Source organism: Molossus molossus, unplaced genomic scaffold (genome assembly GCF_014108415.1).
Source record: "Molossus molossus isolate mMolMol1 unplaced genomic scaffold, mMolMol1.p scaffold_m16_p_1, whole genome shotgun sequence".
Taxonomy (NCBI): domain Eukaryota; kingdom Metazoa; phylum Chordata; class Mammalia; order Chiroptera; family Molossidae; genus Molossus; species Molossus molossus.
Genome location: NW_023425344.1, coordinates 162354949 through 162369747, shown reverse-complemented (window position 1 = coordinate 162369747; position 14799 = coordinate 162354949). Strand labels below are relative to the sequence as shown.

Below are 14799 nucleotides of genomic sequence, written 5' to 3'. Positions count from 1 at the left end.
TGATCCTCATCCTTGTCAAGGAAGGTTGAGATCAGATTATAGAAGAATCTAATGTTCAGCCAAGGGTTTTGAACTTTACCTTGTAGGTAATGGACTGATTTTTGTTTTAATTTGTTTGTTTACTTTAATCAAAATAAAAATGGCATTCGATACAAGACAAATCATAGGTATAAAATGAAAAATTTTTACAAACTGAACATACCTCTACTGTTTAAATAGCATGCAAATCAAACCCCAAAATCTCCCCCTTCAGAATGGGTCAGGATTTAAGCCTGAAAATGTATTTGAAAAAACAATACTTGATAAAGATGGATTTGTCAGTGGAGTGCAGAATAGAAAAAAATTGAAATAACTTAATATTTGAGTGAAGTTATATAAATCTCAGATGGAGGAATACAAAATGTTTTTGAGCATGATGACCAAGAATGAGCATGTCACCTGGCTGGTGTGGCTCAATGGTTGAGCACCAACCCATGAAGCAAGAGGTCAACAGTTCGATTCCCAGTCAGGGCACATGCCCAGGTTGTGGGCCACACCCCCAGCAGGGGGCATGCAGGAGGCAACCAATCGATGCTCTCTCTCATTGATGTTTCTCTCTCTCTCTCTCTCTCTTTTTCTCTCTCTCTCTCTCCCTTTCTTTCTCTCTAAAAATAAAGAAAGAAAAATAAATTTAAAAACAAGTATAAGCATGTCATTGACATACTAAAATTTTAAAAATACTGAATTTTGAAGGGAAATAAATTTGTTTTTTAAAATATTATTTTATTACCATAAAACCAAATGCATGCATTCATGATAGAAAAAAATGGAAAATTTAGTCAAGAGAAAGTATAAAATCACTCTTTAACCTATGGTGTATACTCTCTCAGATCCTTTTTTTTCTCTCTCTCTCTACATGTATATAAATTTATATATGTAAATATACAGATAGACATGTTTTTTTACAGCATGGTGCTACGTCTATGCATTGTATCATTGCCTACATTATTTACTTAACTTACTATATACTTAACATGAACTTACCTTGACCTTAAATGTATCAATAACATATTTGCACATCATAATTTTTCTGTAACTCATTTATTATCTGTATAATATTTTATTGAGTGGATATACCATTATTTTTAAACATAGTCCTTTTGTTGCACAATTACATTATTTCTGATTATCAATTATATAAACAATGCTGTGAAATATAGAGATATATATATACACATAATACACATATATATGTATACATAGTATCAATAATATATTTTCCCCTAAAATACATGCTAAGAAATGAAATAAATAGGTTATATTTACTGTACCATTTTAAGGCTTTTGGTACATATTGCCAAATTTTATTTCAGAAGTTTTGTGAAGTTACTCTACTATCAACAGTATATAAATGACCATTTCCTTACACTCTTGCCTATAGTCTGTATTATAATTTTAAAAAAGTTTTTGACAACTTGATAGGTGTAAGTGGTATGACATATTTTGCTTTCATTTGTATTTCTTTGATAATTATTTTTAACATTTTATGCTTGTTATTTTTCTTTTTCATTTTGTGCATTTCCTATTTGTGTCTTGACAGTTGTTATTGGAGTATACATTAATTTTGGTTTTAGACATACAGACTTGGAAGTAAAAGCAAAAGGATAAAGAATAAGTGACTAATAAGCCCATGGAGATAGTCTACAGGGATTTTTGAGAGTGGTCAGAAAAGTAAATATGAATTTAGTTTTAGCACAGAGCAGGAATAGTTACAGCCATTAGAGTGCATGTTTCATTAAGTGCTTTAAAACAAAAGAGCAAAGGGCCAAAGACTACTGTAAAACATGCACAACCTTGAGTATAAAATGAATCAGAAGGACTCCAAGAAGTAGATGGAGAATGAGGACAGCATTATGTATGGAAACATGGAAAAATGTTTCTCAAGAATATCAAATGTCACAGGAAGAATGAAAAATGAGAGAGTCTGTTGACTTCAGAGTGAGAGGCTCATAGATGACCTGTGAGAGGGAGGTGGCCACCAGCTGAGCCTGCTGTTGAATGTGTTCTTACGTTTAAAGTTTCTTTCTCACTTCATTGGCTTAGGCATTGTCTTCTGTGGCCCTGTGCAGTTGTCACAACTGGGTAATGATGAGTTTGATGGAAAGATGCCAACAGACTTCTGCAGAGTAAGAGATACAGTCTCACTCCTGGCCAGAAAAAAGATCTTCTGGTTTACAGAGACCCTTAGCTTGAGTACTCTTCAGGCCTTCAAGAAGCTCCCTTTGCCCTTCTCATGGGTGTTTGTTACCCTCCTACCTCTTCCAGTTGTCTAGCTGCAACCCATGCCTACCAATCAGATGGAAGAAACTAGGAAAGTCCATTTTCAAACTAATACAGAAACAGGTCTAGAATCTGCACTTTCTTAGGGTTTTTAAAACAAATATATTTATTAAATGGTCTTGAAAAGTAATAATGATATTTTCCCTATGTGTCATTTATACATTTATATTTTCCTTGTCTTTTTTTTTTCTCTCTTTTCTTAAAATTTAGTATCTGTATTAAAAGAGTCACCAGGTATCCATATGGACACAGCACAAAAATCCACATTTCTGAAATGTTTCAGAAGCAGCTTACAAAAATTTTTCATATAGCAGTGATGGTTGCTTCTTTCTTATTCCATATTTTCTCATTTCACTCCATTCATGAAACTCAGAATTAGCATTATATAGCAGAAAAAGTACTCGCCCAATCTGAATTCAAATCCAGCTTGCTGTTTAATAGACTCTGAGACCCTAGAGAAGTTACTTGAACTCTCTTGGCCTCGATTTCTTTATCTATAAAGTGAACATTAAACATTTATCTCACAGAGTTATTAGGAGGAAATGTAAATTGCTTATGTCAAGGATTGCATTCAACAACCATTAATTCCCTACCTCATGTGAATCTATCTGAAAATTCAAATAACATGGGCCTAAATATTGAGTTATGTCAAAACAGTATCATTTTTTTAACAATATAATTACTTAAAATTGCACAATATAATCATTTAATCCCTTAAATTATAGTATACATCCCTCTTAAATTCTTAACAGTTTTGAAATATCTCAACTTTTTCATTCTCATATTCTATAATATTGATATACATGAGATTCTTGAAAATCTTTTGCTCTTCTAACAGAAGGCTCTAATTGATTTGAACTCCAAAAAGTTAACTAAAATTGGTCAATTCCAGTGTCAGGCAGGTTAGCAAGAATTTCAACTACTCATGGAATACTTCCCATGCAATCAAAAGGAATCTTAACCTTTCAAATCACAATACTATTCCAGCTAAAAATAATAATGATGGTGAATATGGGTAAGTTCATTCATTTATAATTTACTTAGACCATATGCCTAATTACATATATCTAATTGATTATAGAACACTATAGTCAAAGTGAAATGAGTGGTCTACAGAAATAAATCTTGCAGTCCAAATCTGGATGCTGTCTTAGAAGTGAAAAGCTGGACAGGAGCAATTTTGGAGCAGGTTGGTTTCACTGTACACGGGTACAACAAACATCTGTTCTCTTCATCTGTTTTTGTTCTTTCCCACTCTTTAGGGTGTGGAAAGAAATTGGGAGGGCTGTTTTGGTCCATATTGGGTTTGGACTCAAATTTGTTTTTCAAAATGTACTCTCACCTGAATTTTGAAAGGAAGGTAGAAAAGAAGACTTAGATGTCCAAAGTGACCCTAAAGTTCTTTACAGAAAGAACCACATGTGAGTCTCTTAAACACTTAAGATAGATTACAGTCTCACCCAAGAAAAAACAACAGGAGAGGTGTAATGACAATAAGTCTCAATACTGTGAACTGTACCTTCGTGAGTGTTGAGATCGTTTTACACCTAATACCCTTTATTGTGCTCATATGAGTAGCATTCATTTGTTACAAAACTTCCTTGTGCTCCATTTTCTGGTCTACTTTGTCTAGAACAATCAACCATACCCTCCCAAATTAACCATCTCAGTGGCTACATAGTACATATATCTCAACCATCTTTTCTTTTTTTTTTTTTTTTGGTCGGTCTTGAGTTCACTTTCTGCGCGCGCTCTCTCTCTCTCTCTCTCTCTCTCTCTCTCTCTCTCTCCCTCTTTCTTTCTTTCTCTCTCTCTCTTTTAATCTTTCTTGTCCTTTTCTAGAGAATTTTTTTCCTGAAAAAATATTTCAGCCTTGGCCGGTTTGGCTCAGCGGTTAGAGCGTCAGCCTGCGGTCCAGAGAGACCCGGGTTCGGTTCCCGCTAAGGGCATGTACCTCGGTTGCAGTTTGTCCCTGGCCCTGGATGGTCATGTGGGTGGCAGCCACTCGATGTGTCCCTTTCACATCGATGATTCTCTCTCTCTCTCTCTCTTCCTCCCACTCTATCTGAACAAAAAATGGAAAAGTGTCCTCTGGTGAGGATAAAATATATATATATATATATATATATATATATATATATATATATTTCAAAGGCCATCTCTGATAGTTCTCTTTAATTTCAGTGTAAGTAGGAATCATCATATCCTCCAGCTTACCATTACTTTTCTCAGTAGAAACCTAATCCTTGGCTGTTAGTATTTCTTCCTCATTATTTAACATTGGAGAATAATTTGCTTCAATATAAAAGAAGTTGAATATTTTGTACTCTTGTTCATCTATAAGAACTGAATATTTAGTCCTGTAGTATTTGACATATCACCATATGTCTTTTATTTCCAGAACTCATATTTTTGTCTGTTATATGGTTGCTATCTAGCCAGAGTTAAATGTTTCCTTATTTTTAAAAAACAGATTTATTGAGTTATAATTCTCTTGCTACAATTCTCCAGTTTAAAGTATAAAATTTAACAGATCTTAGTATAGTCACAAATACATGTAACCATCGCCCCAGCCAGTTGTAGAACATGTTTATCACCTCGGAAAGAAACCTATACTCTTTAGCTATTACCCTCACACATGCCCTTATCACCTCCTCATTCATTCCCCACCCCCAGCTCTAAGCAACTACTAATCTGCTTTCAGTCTCTATAGATCTTCTTATTCTGGACTTTCATATGGAGGAAATGATACAATATGTTTTGTAACTGGCATTGTTCATTTGGGGAAATGTTTTCAATGTTTATCCAAGTTGGAACATGTATCTGTACTTCATTTCTTTCTATGCCTAAAAATATTTCATTGTCTGGATATATCACCATTTGTTTATATATTCATCTTTTGATGGACATTTGGGTTGTTTCCACCTTTTGGCTTTTATGAATAATGCATATATGTGTGTGTATGTGTGTGTGTATGTGTGTGTATGTGTGTGTGTGTGTGTGTGTGTGTGTATGGTATGGATCTGTGTCTATTTCTCTTGGAGATATATATATATATATATATATATATATATATATATATATATATAATCTAGGAATGGAATCACTGAATAATGCGGTAATTCTGTTTAATCATTTGAGGAACTGATATATTGTTATCCATTTTATATTCTGACCAGCAGAATATGAGGGCTTTGATTTCTCCATATTGTCACCAGCACAAATGATTTGACTAGTCCCAGTGGGTGCAAAGTGGTTTCTCATTGTGGCTTTGATTTGCAGTCCCTTGATTGCTAATGATGTTGAGTATATTTCATTGCTTATTGGTCATTTTGATATCTTTCTTAGAGAAGTGTCTATTGAGATCTTTTGCCCATTTTTGAAATTGGGCTTTGGGTCTTTTTATTATTGAATTGTAAGGATTATCTATGTATTCTAGATAAAATTCCCTTATCAAATATATGTTTTGAAAATATTTCCCCCATGTTGTGGGATGTCTCTTCATTTTCTTATTTATTATTTATTCATTCATTCATTCATTCATTATTTAAGTATAGTTTCTATACAATTTTATATGTTAGTTTCAGGTGTACAATATAGTAATTCAACATTTTATACCTTACAATGTGATCACTCACTAATTCTAGTAGTCATCTGATCACCATGCAAATTTACCACAATATTATTCATTATATTGCCCTTCCTGTGTTCACTTGTACCCCCAATCCCTTTCCTTCTGGTAACCATCCCTTTGGTCTCTGTTTCTATGATTCTGTTTTTATTTTGTTTTGTTTTGTTTTAGATTCCACATATAAGTGAAACCATATGGTATTTGTTTTTCTCTGTTTGACTTATTTCACTTATCAGATTACCCTCTAAAGCACTGGTTCTCAACCTGTGGGTTGCGACCCCTTTAGGGGTTGAACAACTCTTTCACAGGAGTCGCCTAAGACCATCAGAAAACACATATTTTCAATGATCTTAGGAACTGAGACACCATTCCTCTATTCACCTCAAGGTGGGTCCGCCCACATACAGATACACCCACATACAGATATGCCCACATACGAGTACCCAGCATGATGACATCATCACGCCAACACCATCACATACACCCCATACATATACAGGTGTATGTGACAGGGTTGGCACCATAATGTACTTGTGCAGACCAGTCATACATTTGTAGAGAGTAGCTACTGTGTAGAAAGCAGTTACTCTGTTAAAAGCAGCTACTGTGTTGAAAGCAGAAATTTTGGAGGTAAAATGACACTTCATGAATTATAATTACTGGTAAATGTAAAATCATGTACTGTAAAATCATCAAGTACTGCAAAAAAAAATCTGTACTATGGGAACTTAATCTGAATGCTGATCCGGCTTTTTATATTCAGCTGTGGTTGATGTGAACACTGCCCCCTTGTAATAGTAACAGATATATATATATAATCACCCAACAACACAGAGAATGGTAAATCATAGGAAACTTTAATGAACTGTATTGACTGAACTATGCCATGCATCATCTTTTGTATTATTAAAGCTATTGTTATATATTATTTTCATTAGCAAACCATCCCATGACAATGAATCATATGGAGAAGAATGTTAAGAAAAGAAAATATAGTGAGGATTTTTTATACTATCGTTTTACCTCAATAATTACAGAAGAAATAGAGAATCCGCAACGTGATATTTGTTGTGAAGTTCTATCAGCTGAATCTATGAAGCCAAACAAACTAAAACGCCATTTTGATAGCTAGCATTCGAGCTTTGCCAGCAAGGATACCAACTATTTAGAAGTAAAGCTGATTTACTCAAGAAAGCCAGACACACTGGTGGCGGGTCCCACTAACAAAACAAAGCAGCTGTTGAAGCTTCATATTTGGTGGCACTCACAATCGCCAGAGCTATGAAACCTCACACCATTGCTGAGGATTTACCGTAGCCAGCAGCCAAAGACATTGTTCGATATGATTGGAGATGAATTTGTTACAAAACTGAGTGTAATTTCCTTATCTAATGACACTGTCCACAGAAGAATAGATGACATGTCTGCTGATATTATTGATCAGGTAATTCAAGAAATTAAATCTGCTCCACTTCCAATATTTTGCAACCAGCTTGATAAAACTTCAGATTTTGCAAACTGTTCATAGTTACTCGTTTACATGAGGTATATTAATTATGGCAACTTTAAAGATGAGTTTCTTTATTGCAAACCTCTTGAAATGACAACTACTGCATGTGATGTATGTGATATAGCTGGTTCATTTCTGAAAGAGCATAAGATCTCTTGGGAAAAGGTTTGTGGTGTTTGTACAGATGGTGCTCCAGTTATGCTAGGATGTCAATCTGGATTTCAACATTTGGTACTGAATAAGTGACCAAAAGTTGGAATTCACTGTATGATTCATCAGCAAATATTAGGAAGAAGATGCTGCCACAAGAGTTACAAAAATAATGAAAAGCATCATCAATTCTGTCAACTTTGTAAAGGCAAGCACTTTAAACAGTTACCTATTTTCACAACTGTGGAATGAGTTAGATGTGCTGAGCAATGCTCTGCTACTTCACACAGAAATGAGATGGTTATCATCAAGAAGTTTTTTTTTTCAATTTTTTAAAAATAATTTTTTATTAATTTCATTTTTTTTTATATTTTCAATGAATTTATTTTTATTACAAATGTTTCTCCTTTTTCCCCTACACATTCTCCCTTCCACTTTCCTCCCCACCCTGTCCCCAGCTTTGTTGGTTTATCTCTTCCCCACCACCCCCTCTTCTGGGGATTGTCAGTCTGTAGACTACTTCCATGTCTCTGGGACTACCTCCTTCCCCAGACTGTTATATTCATTATATTCCACTAATAAGTGAGATCATGTGGTATTTGTCTTTTTATGCTTGGCTTGTTTCACTTAGGATATTACTTTCCAGCTTTTTTATCCATTTGTCTACTGATGGACATTTGAGCTGTTTCCAGATCTTAGCTATTGTAAATAGTGCTGCTACGAACATAGGGGTACATATATTCTTTCCGATTGGTGTTTCAGGCTTCTTAGGGTATATTCCTATAAGTGGGAACACTGGCTCAAATGACAGTTCAATTTTTAGTTTTTTGAGGTAACACCAAATTGTTTTCCACAGTGGCTGTACCAGTCTGCATTTCCACCAGCAGTGTACTAGAGCCCCCTTTTCCTCACACCCTCACCAACACTTGTTGTTTGATGATTTGTTGATGGCGGTCATTCTGACAGGTGTGAGGTGATACCTCCTTGTTGTTTTAATTTGCATCTCTCTGATGATTAGTGATGATGAGCATTTCTTCATATGTCTCTTGGCCACTTGTATGTCCTGTTTGGAAAGGTGTCTATTTAGCTCCTCTGCCCATTTTTTAATTGGGTTCTTTATCTTCCTTTTGTTGAGTTGTATGAGCACTCTATATATTTTGGAAATTAACCCTTTATCTGATGCATCATTGGCAATTAAGGTCTCCTATATAGTAGGATCCCTTTCCGTTTTGATGGTTGTTTCTTTTGCTGTGCAGAAGCTTTTGAGTTTGATGTAGTCCCACGTGTTCATTTTCTTTGTTTCTGTTGCCTTAGGTGTTGTATCTGAAAATTCTGCTGCATATGATGTCTAAGATTTTGTTACCTACATTTTCTTCTAGATTTTTTTATGGATTCATGGGTTACATTTAAGTCTTCTATCTATATTGAGTTTATTTCATGTATAGTGTAAGTTAGTGTTCTAGCTTCATTTTTTTGCAGGTAGCTGTCCAATTTTTCCAACACCATTTATTAAAGAGGCTGTCTTGACTCCACTGTATGCTCTTGCCACCTTTGTCAAATATTAATTGAGCATATTGTCTTGGGTCAATTTCTGGGTTCTCTGTTCTGTTTCACTGGTCTATATGCCTGTTCTTGTACCAGTACCAGGCTGTTTTGATTACAGTGGCTTTGTAGTATAACCTGAAATCTGGTAATGTGATCCCTCCTAATTTGTTCTTTTTCAAGATTGCTATGGCTATTCGGGTCTTTTTGGTTCCACATAAACTTTTGGAGTGTTTGTTCTAGTTCTGTGAAGTATGTCATTGGTATTTTGATGGGGATTGCTTTGAATCCATAATTTGCTTTGGGTAGTATGGACATTTTAATGATGTTAATTCTTCCAATCCATGAACAATGTATGTGCTTCCACTTTTTTATATCTTCCTCCATTTTTTTTTAGTGACCTATAGTATTCTGTGAAGAGGTCCTTTACTTCTTTGGTTAAGTTTATTCCTAGACATTTTCTTTTTTCTGCTGCGATGCTAAACGGGATTGTCTTTTTAGTTTCTCTTTCTGTGATTCCATCATTGGTGTATAAGAATGCTGTCATTTTTTTTATGTTAATTTTGTATACTGCTACTTTGCCAAATTTATTTATTAAGTCTAGTAGATTTTTGATGGAGTCTTTAGGGTTTTTTTTTTTTTTTTTGCATAATATCATGTCATCTGTGAATAATGACTGTTTTACTTTCTCTTTTCCAATTTGGATCCTCTTTATTTTTTCTTCATGTCTAATTACTGTGGTTAAGACTTCCTGTACTATGTTAAATAAGAGTGGAAAAGTTGGCATCTCTGTCTTGTTCCCATTCTTAAGGGAAATGCTTTTAGTTTTTGCCCATTGATTATGATGTTGGCTGTAGGGTTTTCATATATGGCCTTTATTATGTCATGATATGATCCCTCTATTCCCAGATTGCTGAGCGTTCTTATCAGAAATGGATGCTAGATTTTGTCTAATGCTTTTTCAGCATCTATTGATATGATCATATGATATTTATCTTTCATTTTGTGTCTGTGGTGCATCACATTTATTGATTTGCGAATATTGTACCATCCTTGCATGCCTGCAATGAATCCCACTTGGTCATGATAAATAATTTTTTTTGATGTATTGATGGATCTGATTTGCTAATATTTTGTTAAGGATATTGGCTTCTATGTTAATCAGAGATAATGGCCTGTAGTTTTGTTTTTTTGTAGTGTCTTTTTTTGGTTTTAGAATTAGAATTATGCTGGCCTCACAAAATGAGTTTGGAAGTATTCCAAACTATTTTTTGGAATAGTTTGAGGAGAATGAGTATTAATTCTTCTTTGAATGTTTGGTAAAACTCTCCTGTGAAGCCATCTGGGTCTTGGATTTGTTTACTGGGAGAATCTTGATTACATCTTCAATTTTCTTTGTAGTTATTAGTTTGTTCAAGTTTTCTGTGTCTTCTCGGTTCAGTTTTGGGAGGCTGTGTATTTCTAGAAATTTGTCCATTTCTCCTAGATTGTCCAATTTGTTGGCGTTTAAGTGTTCATAGTATGTTTTGGTGATTCTTTGTATTTCTGTGGTGTCAGTTGTTACTTCTACTCTTTCATTTCTGATTTTGTTTTTTTTGGTTTCTTCCTTTTTGTTTATTGGTGAGTCTGGTTAAAGATCTATCGATCTTGTTTATCTTTCCAAAGAACCAGCTTTTTTGTTTCATTGATCTTTAGAATTGTTTTTTTTTTTTTTGTCTCTATGTCATTTATTTCTGCTCTAACCTTTACTATTTCCTTCCTCCTACTAGGTAGGTCTGGGTTTTTCTTTTGTTTACTTTCTAGTTCCTTAAGTTGTAGGGTTAAAAAGTCTATTAGGAATTTTTCTTGTTTCTTGAGGTAGGCTTGTAGTGCTATGAACTTCTCTCTTAGGACTGCTTTCACTGTGTCCCATAGATTTTGTGTTGTTGTGTGTTCGTTTTCATTAGATTACAGGAAGTTTTTAATTTCTTCCTTGATTCTGTTAGTAACCAATTTGTTGTTTAATAACATGCTATTTAGCCTCCAAGTGTTTGAATGTTTTTTGTGTTTTTATTGTAATTGAGTTATAGTTTCATGCCACTGTGATCTGAGAAGATGTTTGATATGATTTTAATTTTCTTGAATTTGTAGAGGCTTGCTTTGTGTTCTAACATGTGGTCTATCTTTGAGAATGACCCATGTGTACTTGAAAGGAATATATATTCTGGCCTTGGCCGGTTTGGCTCAACAGTTAGAGCATCGGCCTACGGTCCCGAGAGACCCGGGTTCGGTTCCCGCTAAGGGCATGTACCTTGGTTGCAGTTTGTCCCCTGCCCTGGTTGGTCGGGCGGGTGGCAGCCACTCAATGTGTCCTTTTCACATCAATGTTTTTCTCTCTCTCTCTCTTCCTCTCTCTCTCCCTCCCACTCTACCTGAACAAAAAAATGGAAAAAATGTCCTTAGGTGAGGATAAAAAAAAAAAAGAAAAGAAAAGAATATATATTCTGCAGCTTTGGGGTTAAATGTTCTGTAAATATCGATTAAGTCCAACTGATCTAGTTTGTCTTGTAAGGACTCTATGTCCTTGTTAATATTTTGTCTAGAATATCTCTCCAGTGGTGTCAGTGGTGTGTTAAAGTCACCCACTATGATCATGTTGCTATTGATCTCTCCCTTGAAGTCCTCCAGAAGTTTCTTAATATATTTTGGTGCTCCTGTATTTGGTGCATATATGTTTACCAGGGTTATATCCTTTTGTTGGATTGCTCCTTTTAATATTATGTAGTGACCTTCTCTGTCTCTGATTATGGCCCTTGTTTTGAAGTCTATCTTGTCAGATATGAGTATTGCTACACCAGGTTTTTTTTTCATTTCCATTTTCTTGGAAAATTTTTTTCCATCCCTTCACTTTCATCCTGTGTGAGTCTTTTGTTGTGAGGTGGGTCTCTTGTAGACAGCATATATATATTTATATATATTTATATATATATATGTCATGCTTTCTTATCCAGTCAGCTACCCTATGTCTTTTGATTGGAGCATTTAAGCCATAACATTTAAGGTAATTATTGATAGATAGTTATTAGTTGCCATTTTAATTTTATGCCTGTGTTCCTCCCTCTCTCTTCTTCTTCTCCTTCTTCTCCTTCTTCTCCTTCTTCTCCTTCTTCTCCTTCTTCTCCTTCTTCTCCTTCTTCTCCTTCTTCTCCTTCTTCTCCTTCTTCTCCTTCTTCTCCTTCTTCTCCTTCTCCCTCTCCCTCTCCCTCTCCCTCTCCCTCTCCCTCTCCCTCTCCCTCTCCCTCTCCCTCTCCCTCTCCCCCTCCCCCTCCCCCTCCTCCTCCCCCTCCTCCTCCTCCTCCTCCTCCTCCTCCTCCTCCTCCTTCTCCTTCTCCTTCTCCTTCTTCTTCTTCTTCTTCTTCTTCTTCTTCAACAGTCCCTTCAGCACATCTTGCAGTGCTGGTTTAGTGGTGGTAAATTCCTTTAGCTTTTTATTTTTTATCTGTGAAGCTCTTTATTTCTTCTTCAATTTTGAATAATAGCCTTGCTGAATAGAGTAGTCTTGGATTCAGACCCTTGCCTTGCATTACTTTGTACACTTCATGCCACTCCCTTCTGGCCTGCATCATTTCTATTAAGAAATCAGCTGACAGTCTAATGAGAGCTCCCTTGTAGGTAAATTTCTGTCTCTCTCTTGCTTCCTTGAAGATTCTTTCTTTGTTTTTAATGTTTGCCATTTTTATTATGATGTGTCTAGCTGTGGGTTTTCTGGGGTTCTTCTTGCTTGGGACTCTCTGTGTTTCCTGGACTCATGTGACTTTTTCCTTCACCAGTTTAGGGAAGTTTTCTGTCATTTCTTCAAACAGGTTCTCTATTCCTTTCTCTGATTCTTGTCCTTCTGGTATCCCTATAATGCAAATGTTGTTATGTTTTGTATTGTCCCAAAGCTCCTTTAACTTTCCCCCTGCTTTAAATTTTTTTTTCCCATTTGCTGCTCTATTTGAGTGTTTTTCTTTACCCTGTCTTCTAAGTCGCTGATTCGATCTTTAGCTTCTTCTAGTCTACTATTAAACCCTTCTGAGGTATTTTTCATAAGAACTATGTCCTTCTTTATTTCCTCTTGATTTTTATGCACAGCTTCTACCTTTTTTTTAAGCTGAAGTAGTTCCCAGTGAGCTTTTCATAATTCTTATTAAGTTGCTTGTAGTTCTCACCAAATTGTTTGAGCACCCTTAAAATCATTGCTTTGAATTCTTTATAAAAATATGGAATGTACCCTGGCCGGTTTGGCTCAGTGTTTAGAGTATCGGCCTGCGGTCCCGAGAGACCCAGGTTCGTTTCCTGCTAAGGGCGCATACCTCAGTTGCAGTTTGTCCCTGGCCCTGGTCCGTCGTGCAGGTGGCAGACACTCGATGTGTCCCTTTCACGTCACTGTTTCTCTCTCTCTCTCTCTCTATCTGTTCATCTCTCTCCCTCCCACTCTAACTGAACAAAAAATGGAAAAATGTCCTCGGGTGAGGATTAAAAAAAAAAATGGAATGCTTCACAAATTTACATGTCATCCTTGCACAGGGACCATGACAATCTTCTCTGTATCATTGCCGAAGCAAGCACGCATCTTTGCCATCTTCAATGAGTTAAATTTATCACTGCAAGGACCAAATGAAACATGCCTCAATTTGTCTGAAAAGATCCCATCATTCCAAATGAAACTTCAGCTTTGGCAAAAAAAAAAAAAAAAATTGGATGAATATAAAATGCACATGTTGCCTACCTTATCTGCTTTCTTTGAGGAACATGACATTGAACAAGACAAAAGGATTATGATTATAATTTCTGTGAAAGAACACTTGCACATGCTTGCCGACAAAATTTCATCATACTTTCTAAATCTACCTGACATCCCATTTGCACTTGCCAGAAGCCCATTCACAGTCAAAGTGGAAGATGTTCCTGAGACAGCACAAGAGAAGTTCATTGAACTTATTAACAACAATGTAGTGAGAACTGATTTCTCTACAATGCCGGTTACAAAATTCTGGATCAAGTGTTTGCAGTCATATCCTGTTCTGTCTGAGACTGTGTTGCACCTTCTTCCATTTCCAACAACATATCTTTGTGAAACAGGGTTTTCCAGCTTGTTGGTTATCAAGTCTAAATACAGAAATAGACTGTTGTGGAAGATAATCTTCACTGTGCTCTTGCAAAGACTGCCCCAAGAATTTCTGATCTGGTGAGAAAGAAGCAATCTCAACCTTCGCAATGACATTGGCTTTTTATGCATACTGTCACAAAATGTAGCAATGTAGTTTACTGTTATATTAAGACTGTTACCCATGCTACACCATGCTTCAAGACAAAATTTCATTTATTTGTAATTAGAAATAAATATTTCACAATATATAATTACATACTGTTTTTGTGATTAATCACTATGCTTTCATTCTGTTCAACTTGTAACAATGAAAATACATCCTGCATATCAGATATTTACATTACGATTCATTACAGTTATGAAGTAGCAATAAAAATAATTTTATGGTTGGGGGTCACCACAACATGAGAAACTGAATTAAAGGGTCACGGCATTAGGAAGGGTAAGTACCACTGCTCTAAAGTCATCCATGTTGTCACAAAAGGCAAGATTTTAATTATTTTTTATTGCTGTGTA

The 14799-nt window shown here is 35.5% G+C and overlaps 1 pseudogene; it reads right to left on the bottom strand.

Moving 5' to 3' along the window:
• Nucleotides 1-13655: 13655 nt before the first annotated feature.
• On the bottom strand, nucleotides 13656-13751 carry LOC118621781 (annotated as a pseudogene).
• Nucleotides 13752-14799: the final 1048 nt, after the last annotated feature.